The sequence below is a fragment of the Panulirus ornatus genome, chromosome 1 (genome assembly GCF_036320965.1).
Source record: "Panulirus ornatus isolate Po-2019 chromosome 1, ASM3632096v1, whole genome shotgun sequence".
Lineage (NCBI taxonomy): Eukaryota > Metazoa > Arthropoda > Malacostraca > Decapoda > Palinuridae > Panulirus > Panulirus ornatus.
The window spans coordinates 56,888,850-56,901,904 of NC_092224.1; the positions used below are offsets into that span (position 1 = coordinate 56,888,850).

The 13,055-nt window shown below is 42.2% G+C and overlaps 1 protein-coding gene across 3 annotated transcripts in view; it reads left to right on the forward strand.

Annotated features, from left to right (window-relative positions):
* cdm (importin-13-like protein cdm) overlaps positions 1–13,055 on the forward strand; it is a 312,820-nt gene that overhangs the window by 124,923 nt on the left and 174,842 nt on the right. The window lies entirely within an intron of this gene.

Below are 13,055 nucleotides of genomic sequence, written 5' to 3' on the forward strand. Positions count from 1 at the left end.
TCAACTTTCTTCTTTCACACACTTTACCAAACTCAGTCACCAGCTTCTGCAGTTTCTTACCTGAATCAGCCACCAGCGCTGTATCATCAGTGAACAACAACCGACTCACTTCCCAAGCTCTCTCATCCACAACAGACTGCATACTTGCCCCTCTCTCCAAAACTCTTGCATTTACCTCCCTAACAACCCCATCCATAAACAAATTAAACAACCATGGAGACATCATGCACGCCTACCGCACACCAACATTCACTGAGAACCAATCACTTCCCTCTACCTACATGTACACATGCCTTACATCCTCAATAAAAACTTTTCACTGCTTCTAACAACTTATCTCCCACACCATATATTCTTAATACCTTCCACAGAGCATCTCTATCAACTCTATTATATGCCTTCTCCAGATCCATAAATGCTACATACAAATCCATTTGCTTTTCTAAGTATTTCTCCCATACATTCTTCAAAGCAAACACCTGATCCACACATCCTCTACTACTTCTGAAACCACATTGCTCTTACCCAGTCTGATGATCTGTACATGCTCTCACCCCTCAATCAATACCCTCCCATATAATTTCCCAGGTATACTCAAGAAGCTTATACCTCTCTAATTTGAGCACTCACCTTTATACCCTTTGCCTTTGTACAATGGCACTATGCATGCATTCCGCCAATCCTCAGGCACCTCACCATGAGTCATACACACGTTAAATATCTTTACCAACCAGTCAACAAAACTGTCACCGCCCTTTTTTTGATAAATTCCTCTGCAATATTATCCAAACCTGCTGCCTTGCCAGCTTTCATTTTCTGCAAACTTTTTACTACCTCCTCTCTTTACCAAATTATTCACCCTAACCCTCTCACGTCGTGCACCACTTCAACCAAAACACCTTATATCTGCCACTCTATCATCTAACACACTCAACAAACCTTCAAAATACTCACTCCATCTCCTCACATCACCACTACCTGTCATGACCTCCCCATTAGCCCCCTTCACCAATGTTCCCGTTAGCTCTCATGTCTTATGCACTTTGTTTGCCTCCTTCCAAAACATCTTTTTATTCTCCCTAAAATTTAATGATACTCTCTCACTCCAACTCTCATTTGCCCTCTTTTTCACCTCTTGCACCTTTCTCTTGACCTCCTGCCTCTTTCTTTTATATATCTCCCAGTTATTTGCACTATTTCCCTGCAAAACTCATCCAAATGCCTCTCTCTTCTCTTTCACTGATAAATAATCTTATTTCTTCATCCTCCACCCTTTCTCATCCGCCCACCTCCCATGCTTCTCATGCCACAAGTATCTTTTACGCAAACCATCACTACTTTCCTAAATACATCTCTTTCCTCCCCCACTCCCCTTACATCCTTTGGTCCATATTCTATGTAGAAGCCAGTAAGACAAAGGAAGAAGTAAGACCAAACTGAAGCCATGTCAATTAAAATTTTTAGGTAAGAAAAAATAAATAAAAGCAAGGGAAAGCAATCTGACCTTTCCAAGTGCCTGTTCAAGTCCTGGTTGCTCAAAATTTTTCTGCTCCATCCTTCCATTTCCAAATTGGTCTCCCAGTTTTCCTTGTTCCCTCCATATCTGATCATTATATCTCTCTGGCAACCTTTGCTCACTTATTATCTCCTTATGTCCAAACCATTTTCTAAACACACCCTCTTCAGCTCCCTCACCCACACTTTTTTTTTTATTTCTACACATCTCTCTCACCCTTTAATTACGTACTTGATCAAACCACCTAACCTTACATATTGGCCTCGAACATTTAATTTCCAACACATCCACCTTCCTCTGCATAATCTAATCTATAGCCCATGCTTCGTAACCATATGATATTACTGGAACTACTATTTCTTGAAACATACCCATTTTTGCCCTCCAGAATAATGTTCTCTCTGTAGACATTGTTCATTGCTCCCTTTCTCCCACTCTATGACTCACTTACGCTTCCTTGGTTCCATTAGCTGCTACGTCGAGTATGTAAAGCATGTGTACGAGTAGGAAGAGAGGAAAGTGATTGGTTCTTAGTGAATGTTGGTTTGCAGCAGGGGTGCATGATGTCCCATTGGTTGTTTAATTTGTTTATGGATGGTGTTGTTAGGGAGGTGAATGCAAGAGTTTTGGAGAGATTGGCAAGTATGCAGTGTGTTGTGGATGAGAGAGCTTAGGAAGTGAGCCAATTGTTCTTTGCTGATGATACAGCGCTGGTGGCTGATTCGGGTGAGAAACTGCAGAAGCTGGTGACTGAATTTAGTAAAGTGTATGAAAGAAGACAGCTGAGAGTAAATGTGAATAAGAGCAATGTTATTAGGTACAATAGGGTTGAGTGACAAGTAAACTGGAAGGAAAGTTTGAATGAAGAAAAACAAAAGGGGAGTAAAGTTTTTAGATTCGGGAGTGGATTAGGCAGCGGGGGAACCCATGGAAGGGGAAGTGAGTCACAAGGGGGGGGGGGAGATGAAGGTTCTGGGAGCGTGAAAAATGTGTGGAAGGCGAGAGCATTATCCGGAAAGCAAAAAGGGGTTATTTTTAAAGGGAAATAGGGGTTCCAAACAATTTTTATTGGTTGCAAGCGGGGCATGAAAAGTTGTGCAGAGAGGCGAATTGTAAAAAGCGATTTTTGAGGAAAATATGGGTGTGAGATGGTTTGACGGTAAGTAATGTAATAAGAGGATGTGGGAAAAAAAAAGAGTGTGGTTGAGAGAGCAAAAAGGGGGTGTTTTGAAAGGGTTTTGATTACTGGAGAGAGTGATGAGGAAAGATTGACAAAGGGATAATTTCAAGGTGGAGGGAATGAAATGGGAGAAAAAATTGGAGGGAAAGAGGGGGTGAAAAAATTTTGAGCGATTGGGCCTGAACTGCAGGGGGGTGAAAAGCTTTGTCGGGGTAAACCATAGAAAGTTTTGTGGGGCCAGGATGTAAAGGGGACGGGGTTTTCCCATGCATTATACATGACAGCTAAGACGAATGTGAAAAAATTGGGGCCTTTGTTGTCTTTTCCTACACTACCTCGTGCGCATGCGGGGGGAAAGGGGGTTGTCATTTCGTTTGGCAGGGTACAACGGGATGAATAAAGGCACAAGTATGAATTTTGTAAGGGAATTGTATAGCGTTGTGATGATGTTATACGTTGAAATGTAAGGTATGTATATGTGTGTAATGGACGTGTATGTATGTTTCCCTGGCTTGTGGGGGGTTTTGGGGGTTCTTTTTTGTTTCCCTTTCGTACCTCGCTAATGCGGGAGACAGTGCAGGGTATATAAAAGAAATTATTTGACTTAGTCGCTTCTCCTGCATTAGGAGGGAGCGCAAGGGGAAAAAATAAAGAATGACCCAACCCACCCACATACACATGCATACCATAAAGCCCCCACACACATATACATATCCATACATTTCAACATATACTTACAAACATACACGACATTTACAAACACACATGTACATATTTATACTTGCTGCCTTCACCATTCCCCCCGCCACCCTCCACACAGATGAAAGAATGGGCCCCAACCCACCACACACACATGCATATCCATAAAGACCCCACTAGCACATATATATACCTAAAACCTTTCAATATTATCCTGGGGAAGGGGGGAAAAAAATACTTCCCCTGTATTCCCTCGTGTCGTAGAAGGCACTAAAAAGAGGGGGGAGGGGGGGCGGAAATCCTCCCCTATTTTTTTTTTTTTTTTTTTTTTTTTTTTTTTTTTTTTCCAAAAAAGGAACAGAGAAGGGGCCAGGTGAGGATATTTTCCCCCAAAGGCCCACCCTCTGTTCTTAACGCACCTTGCTAATGCGGGAAATGGCGAATAGTTTTAAAGAAAGAAAGACCTTTTTAAAATATACTTACATATACATACCAACATTTACTGTATACACATTTCAATTCATCTTCTGCCTTCATCCATTCCCCTCCCACCCTGCCACTCTTGAAACGACCCCCCAAAAAACACACACACACACAACAACAAAACAACACACACACACACACAACCACACACCACACACAACACACATACATACATACGAGATAGTGTTAGGAAAAGACAACAATACCACATTCATTTACTACAGTCCCCCAATGTCATGTTAATGTGCCAAAACCACAGCTCCCTTTCCTCATCAAAGGGCCCCCCAAAACTTTCCATGGTTTAACCCCCAAATTCTTCACAACCCCGGTTTAATCCTTAACATATATATCCACATGTATACCATGTCATTCCCAAATTTACTCTACCCTTTCACACCCTTTTACCCCCCTTATGTTCAGGGCCCCGACGCTCAAAATCTTTTTCAATCCATCCCTCCACCTCCAATTTGGGCTCCCCCTTCTCCCCGTTCCCTCCACCTCTGACACATATATCCTCTTTGTCAATCTTTCCTCACTCATTCTCTCCATGTGACCAAACCATTTCAATACACCCTCTTCTTCTCTCTCTCAACCACACTCTTTTTATTACCACTCATCTCTCTTATCCTTTCATTACTTAATCAAACCACCTCACACCATGTATTGTCCTTAAACATTTCATTTCTAACACATCCACCCTCCACTGCACAACCTTTTCACATCCCTTGCCTCACAACCATATAACATTGTTGGAACCACTATTCCTTCAAACATGCCCATTTTTGCTCTCTGAGATAACATTCTTGCCTTCCACGCATTCATCAACGCTCCCAGAACCTTCACCCTCTCCCCTACCCTATGACTCACTTCAGCTTCCATGGTTCCATCCACTACTAAATCCACTCCCAAATATCTAAAACACTTCACTCCCTCCTGTTTTTCTTCATTCAAACTTACCTCCCAATTAACTTGCCCCTCAACCCTACTAAACCTAATAACCTTGCTCTTGTTCACATTTACTCTCAACTTTCTTCTTTCACACACTTTACCAAACTCAGTCACCAGCTTCTGCAGTTTCTTACCCGAATCAGCCACCAGCGCTGTATCATCAGTGAACAACAACCGACTCACTTCCCAAGCTCTCTCATCCACAACAGACTGCATACTTGCCCCTCTCTCCAAAACTCTTGCATTTACCTCCCTAACAACCCCATCCATAAACAAATTAAACAACCATGGAGACATCATGCACGCCTACCGCACACCAACATTCACTGAGAACCAATCACTTCCCTCTACCTACACGTACACATGCCTTACATCCTCAATAAAAACTTTTCACTGCTTCTAACAACTTATCTCCCACACCATATATTCTTAATACCTTCCACAGAGCATCTCTATCAACTCTATTATATGCCTTCTCCAGATCCATAAATGCTACATACAAATCCATTTGCTTTTCTAAGTATTTCTCCCATACATTCTTCAAAGCAAACACCTGATCCACACATCCTCTACTACTTCTGAAACCACATTGCTCTTACCAGTCTGATGATCTGTACATGCTCTCACCCCTCAATCAATACCCTCCCATATAATTTCCCAGGTATACTCAAGAAGCTTATACCTCTCTAATTTGAGCACTCACCTTTATACCCTTTGCCTTTGTACAATGGCACTATGCATGCATTCCGCCAATCCTCAGGCACCTCACCATGAGTCATACACACGTTAAATATCTTTACCAACCAGTCAACAAAACTGTCACCGCCCTTTTTTTGATAAATTCCTCTGCAATATTATCCAAACCTGCTGCCTTGCCAGCTTTCATTTTCTGCAAACTTTTTTACTACCTCCTCTCTTTACCAAATTATTCACCCTAACCCTCTCACGTCGTGCACCACTTCAACCAAAACACCTTATATCTGCCACTCTATCATCTAACACACTCAACAAACCTTCAAAATACTCACTCCATCTCCTCACATCACCACTACCTGTCATGACCTCCCCATTAGCCCCCTTCACCAATGTTCCCGTTAGCTCTCATGTCTTATGCACTTTGTTTGCCTCCTTCCAAAACATCTTTTTATTCTCCCTAAAATTTAATGATACTCTCTCACTCCAACTCTCATTTGCCCTCTTTTTCACCTCTTGCACCTTTCTCTTGACCTCCTGCCTCTTTCTTTTATATATCTCCCAGTTATTTGCACTATTTCCCTGCAAAACTCATCCAAATGCCTCTCTCTTCTCTTTCACTGATAAATAATCTTATTTCTTCATCCTCCACCCTTTCTCATCCGCCCACCTCCCATGCTTCTCATGCCACAAGTATCTTTTACGCAAACCATCACTACTTTCCTAAATACATCTCTTTCCTCCCCCACTCCCCTTACATCCTTTGGTCCATATTCTATGTAGAAGCCAGTAAGACAAAGGAAGAAGTAAGACCAAACTGAAGCCATGTCAATTAAAATTTTTAGGTAAGAAAAAATAAATAAAAGCAAGGGAAAGCAATCTGACCTTTCCAAGTGCCTGTTCAAGTCCTGGTTGCTCAAAATTTTTCTGCTCCATCCTTCCATTTCCAAATTGGTCTCCCAGTTTTCCTTGTTCCCTCCATATCTGATCATTATATCTCTCTGGCAACCTTTGCTCACTTATTATCTCCTTATGTCCAAACCATTTTCTAAACACACCCTCTTCAGCTCCCTCACCCACACTTTTTTTTTTATTTCTACACATCTCTCTCACCCTTTAATTACGTACTTGATCAAACCACCTAACCTTACATATTGGCCTCGAACATTTAATTTCCAACACATCCACCTTCCTCTGCATAATCTAATCTATAGCCCATGCTTCGTAACCATATGATATTACTGGAACTACTATTTCTTGAAACATACCCATTTTTGCCCTCCAGAATAATGTTCTCTCTGTAGACATTGTTCATTGCTCCCTTTCTCCCACTCTATGACTCACTTACGCTTCCTTGGTTCCATTAGCTGCTACGTCGAGTATGTAAAGCATGTGTACGAGTAGGAAGAGAGGAAAGTGATTGGTTCTTAGTGAATGTTGGTTTGCAGCAGGGGTGCATGATGTCCCATTGGTTGTTTAATTTGTTTATGGATGGTGTTGTTAGGGAGGTGAATGCAAGAGTTTTGGAGAGATTGGCAAGTATGCAGTGTGTTGTGGATGAGAGAGCTTAGGAAGTGAGCCAATTGTTCTTTGCTGATGATACAGCGCTGGTGGCTGATTCGGGTGAGAAACTGCAGAAGCTGGTGACTGAATTTAGTAAAGTGTATGAAAGAAGACAGCTGAGAGTAAATGTGAATAAGAGCAATGTTATTAGGTACAATAGGGTTGAGTGACAAGTAAACTGGAAGGAAAGTTTGAATGAAGAAAAACAGAAGGGAGTAAAGTGTTTTAGATATCTGGGAGTGGATTAGGCAGCGGATGGAACCATGGAAGCGGAAGTGAGTCACAAGGTGGGGGGGAGATGAAGGTTCTGGGAGCGTTGAAAAATGTGTGGAAGGCGAGAGCATTATCTCGGAAAGCAAAAATGGGTATATTTGAAGGAATAGTGGTTCCAACAATGTTATGTGGTTGCTAAGCGTGGGCTATAGATAGAGTTGTGCAGATGAGGCTGGATGTGTTGGAAATGCGATGTTTGAGGAAAATATGTGGTGTGAGATGGTTTGCCCTCCAGAATAATGTTCTCTCTGTAGACATTGTTCATTGCTCCCTTTCTCCCACCCTATGACTCACTTACACTTCCTTGGTTCCATTAGCTGCTACGTCGAGTATGTAAAGCATGTGTACGAGTAGGAAGAGAGGAAAGTGATTGGTTCTTAGTGAATGTTGGTTTGCAGCAGGGGTGCATGATGTCTCATTGGTTGTTTAATTTGTTTATGGATGGTGTTGTTAGGGAGGTGAATGCAAGAGTTTTGGAGAGATTGGCAAGTATGCAGTGTGTTGTGGATGAGAGAGCTTAGGAAGTGAGCCAATTGTTCTTTGCTGATGATACAGCGCTGGTGGCTGATTCGGGTGAGAAACTGCAGAAGCTGGTGACTGAATTTGGTAAAGTGTATGAAAGAAGACAGCTGAGAGTAAATGTGAATAAGAGCAATGTTATTAGGTACAATAGGGTTGAGTGACAAGTAAACTGGAAGGAAAGTTTGAATGAAGAAAAACAGAAGGGAGTAAAGTGTTTTAGATATCTGGGAGTGGATTAGGCAGCGGATGGAACCATGGAAGCGGAAGTGAGTCACAAGGTGGGGGGGAGATGAAGGTTCTGGGAGCGTTGAAAAATGTGTGGAAGGCGAGAGCATTATCTCGGAAAGCAAAAATGGGTATATTTGAAGGAATAGTGGTTCCAACAATGTTATGTGGTTGCTAAGCGTGGGCTATAGATAGAGTTGTGCAGATGAGGCTGAATGTGTTGGAAATGCGATGTTTGAGGAAAATATGTGGTGTGAGATGGTTTGATCGAGTAAGTAATGTAAGGGTAAGAGAGATGTGTGGTAATAAAAAGAGTGTGGTTGAGAGAGCAGAAGAGGGTGTTTTGAAATGGTTTGATTACATGGAGAGAGTGAGTGAGGAAAGATTGACAAAGAGGATATATGTGTCAGAGGTGGAGGGAATGAGAAGTGGGAGACCAAATTGGAGGTGGAAAGATGGGGTGAAAAAGATTTTGAGCGATTGGGGCCTGAACGTGCAGGAGGGTGAAAAGCGTTGTCTGGGGTAAACCATAGAAAGTTTTGTGGGGCCAGGATGTGGAAAGGGAGCTGTGGTTTCGATGCATTATACATGACAGCTAGAGACTGAATGTGAACAAATGTGGCCTTTGTTGTCTTTTCCTAGCACTACCTCGTGCGCATGCGGGGGGAAGGGGTTGTCATTTCGTTTGGCAGGGTAGCAACGGGATGAATAAAGGCAGCAAGTATGACTTATGTACATGTGTATATATGTATATGTCTGTGTGTGTATGTATGTGTATACGTTGAAATGTATAGGTATGTATATGTGTGTATATGGACGTGTATGTATGTACATGTGCTTGTGGGTGGATTGGGCCATTCTTTCGTCTGTTTCCTTGCGCTACCTCGCTAATGCGGGAGACAGTGACAGGGTATGATAATAAGAATATTATTAGACTTAGTCGCTGTCTCCTGCATTAGTGAGGTAGCGCAAGGAAACAGATGAAAGAATGACCCAACCCACCCACATACACATGCATATCCATAAAGACCCACACTAGCACATATACATATCCATACATTTCAACATATACTTACATATACATACACAGACATTTACATATACACACATGTACATATTCATACTTGCTGCCTTCATCCATTCTCATCGCCACCCTGCCACACAGATGAAAGAATGGCCCAACCCACCCACACACACATGCATATCCATAAAGACCCACACTAGCACATATATATACCTATACCTTTCAATATTATCCCTGGGGATAGGGGAGAAAGAATACTTCCCATGTATTCCCTGCGTGTCGTAGAAGGCGACTAAAAGAGGAGGGAGCGGGGGGCTGGAAATCCTCCCCTATTTTTTTTTTTTTTTTTTTTTTTTTTTTTTTTCCAAAAGAAGGAACAGAGAAGGGGGCCAGGTGAGGATATTCCCTCAAAGGCCCAGCCCTCTGTTCTTAACGCTACCTTGCTAATGCGGGAAATGGCGAATAGTTTGAAAGAAAGAAAGACCTTTCAATATATACTTACATATACATACACAGACATTTACATGTATACACATGTACATATTCATACTTGCTGCCTTCATCCATTCCCCTCGCCACCCTGCCACTCTTGAAACAGACCCCCAAAACACACACACACACACACACACACACACACACACACACACACACACACACACACACACACACATACATACATACGAGATAGTGTTAGGAAAAGACAACAATGACCACATTCATTCACTCACAGTCTCCAGATGTCATGTGTAATGTGCCAAAACCACAGCTCCCTTTCCTCATCAAGGCCCCACAAAACTTTCCATGGTTTACCCCAAATTCTTCACATACCCAGGTTCAATCCATTAACATATATATATTCCACATGTATACCATGTCATTCCAATTCACTCTACTCCTTGCACACCTTTCACCCTCCTGTATGTTCAGGCCCCGATCGCTCAAAATCTTTTTCAATCCATCCCTCCACCTCCAATTTGGTCTCCCACTTCTCCTCGTTCCCTCCACCTCTGACACATATATCCTCTTTGTCAATCTTTCCTCACTCATTCTCTCCATGTGACCAAACCATTTCAATACACCCTCTTCTTCTCTCTCTCAACCACACTCTTTTTATTACCACTCATCTCTCTTATCCTTTCATTACTTAATCAAACCACCTCACACCATGTATTGTCCTTAAACATTTCATTTCTAACACATCCACCCTCCACTGCACAACCTTTTCACATCCCTTGCCTCACAACCATATAACATTGTTGGAACCACTATTCCTTCAAACATGCCCATTTTTGCTCTCTGAGATAACATTCTTGCCTTCCACGCATTCTTCAACGCTCCCAGAACCTTCACCCTCTCCCCTACCCTATGACTCACTTCAGCTTCCATGGTTCCATCCGCTACTAAATCCACTCCCAAATATCTAAAACACTTCACTCCCTCCTGTTTTTCTTCATTCAAACTTACCTCCCAATTAACTTGCCCCTCAACCCTACTAAACCTAATAACCATGATGTTATTCACATTTACTCTCACCTTTCTTCTTTCACACACTTTATCAGACTCAGTCATCAGCTTCTGCAGTTTCTCCCCCGAATAAGCCACCATCGCTGTATCATCAGTGATCATCAACTGACTCACTTCCCAAGCCATCTCATCCACAACAGACTCCATACTTGCCTCTCTTTCCAAAACTCTTGCATTCACCACCATCACAACCCCATCCATAAATATATTAAACAACCAATGGAGACATCACGCACCCCTTCTGCAAACCGAAATTCACTGAGAACCAGTCACTTTCCTTTCTTCCTGCTTGATAAAAACTGCTTCTACCAGCTTACCTCCCACACTATATACTCTTAATACCTTCCACAACGCATCTCTATCAACTCTATCATATGCCTTCTCCGGATCCATAAATGCTACATACAAATCCATCTAGTTTTCTAAGTATTTCTCCCATACATATTTCAAAGCAAACACCTGATCTTCACATCCTCTACCACTTCTGAAACCACACTGTTCTTCCCCAATCTGATGCACTGTACATGCCTTCACCCTCTGAATCAATACCTTCCCATATAATATCCCAGTAATACTCAACCAAACTTATACCTCTGTAATTTGAACATTCACCTTTATCCTTTTTGCCTTTGTACAATGGCACTATGCATGCATTCTGCCAATCCTCAGGCACTTCACCATTAACCATATCCTTACCAACCAGTCAACAACACAGTCACCCCCTTTTTTAATAAATTCCACTGCAATACCATCCAATCCCGCCGCCTTGCTGGCTTTCATCTTCCACATTGCTTTCACTACGACTACTCTGTTCACCAAACCATTCTCCCTAACCCCTCCCACTTTGCACACCACCTCGACCAAAACACCCTATATCTTGCACTCTCTCATCAAACACATTCAACAAACATTCAAAATACTCACTCCATCTCCTTCTCACATCACCACTACTTGTTATTACCTCCCCATTAGCCCCCTTCACTGAAGTCCCCATTTGTTCTCTTCTCTTACCCACTTTATTTACCTCCTTCTAAAACATCTTTTTATTCGCCTTAAGATTTAATGATACTCTCTCACCCCAACTCTCATTTGCCCTCTTTTTCACCTCTTGCACCTTTATCTTGACCTCCTGCCCCTTTCTTTTATACATCTCCCAGTCATTCGCACTACTTCCCTACAAAAATTGTCCAAATGCCTCTCTCTTCTCTTTCACTAACAATCTTACTTTTTCATCCCACCATTCACTACTCTTTCTAATCTGACCACCTCCCACACTTCTCATGCCACAAGCATCTTTTGTGCATGCCATCACTGCTTCTCTAAATACATCCCATTCCTCCCCAACTCCCCTTACATCATTTGCTCTCACCTTTTTCCATTCTGCTGCATTCAGTCTCAATGGTACTTCCTCACACAAGTCTCCTTTCCTAGCTCACTTACTCTCACCATTCTCCTTACCCCAACATTCCCTCTCCCTTTCTGAAAACCTCTACAAATCTTCACCTTTGCCTCCATGAGATAATGATCAGGCGTCCCTCTAGTTGCCCCTCTCAGCACATTATCATTCAAAAGTCTCTCTTTCATGTGCCTATCAGTAAACACGTAATCCAATAACGCTCTCTGGCCATCTCTCCTACTTACATACGTATACTTATGTATATCTTTTAAACCAGGTATTCCCAATCACCAGTCCTTTTTCAGCACACAAATCTACAAGCTCTTCATTTCCATTTCCAACACTGAACACCCCATGTACACCAATTATACCCTCAACTGCCACATTACTCACCTTTGCATTCAAATCACCCATCACTATAACCTGGTCTTGTGTATCAAAGCTGCTAACACACTCACTCAGCTGCTCCCAAAACACTTGCCTCATGATTTTCTTCTCATGACCAGGTGCATAGGCACCAATAAACAAACAATTTTTTTTCTTACTATTCGCCATTTCCTGCATTAGCGAGGTAGCATTAAGAACAGAGGACTGAGCCTTTGAGAGAATATCCTCACTTGGCCCCTGACTGAGCCTTTGAGGGAATATCCTCACTTGGCCCCCTTCTCTGTTCCTCTTTTGGAAAATTAAAAAACGAGAGGGGAGGATTTCTAGCCCCCCCCCACTCCCTCCCCTTTTAGTCTCCTTCTATGACATGCAGGGATTACCTGGGAAGTATTCTTTCTCCCATATCCCCAGGGATAAAGCAAACAATTTTTTAAATGATTAATCAGCGTGGATCTGGTTAACTTCCCTTATTTATCAAGATCTGTGGCCAGCTTGTTGAAAGTTAGGTTTTTCATAATGTTCCACTTTCTTCATATGGATGCTCTCTATGATACTTAAGGTGAGAGTTATTGAAGTTTGAAAAAACGATATCTCTAATGTGGCAGAGCCTGCTGAGCATCGT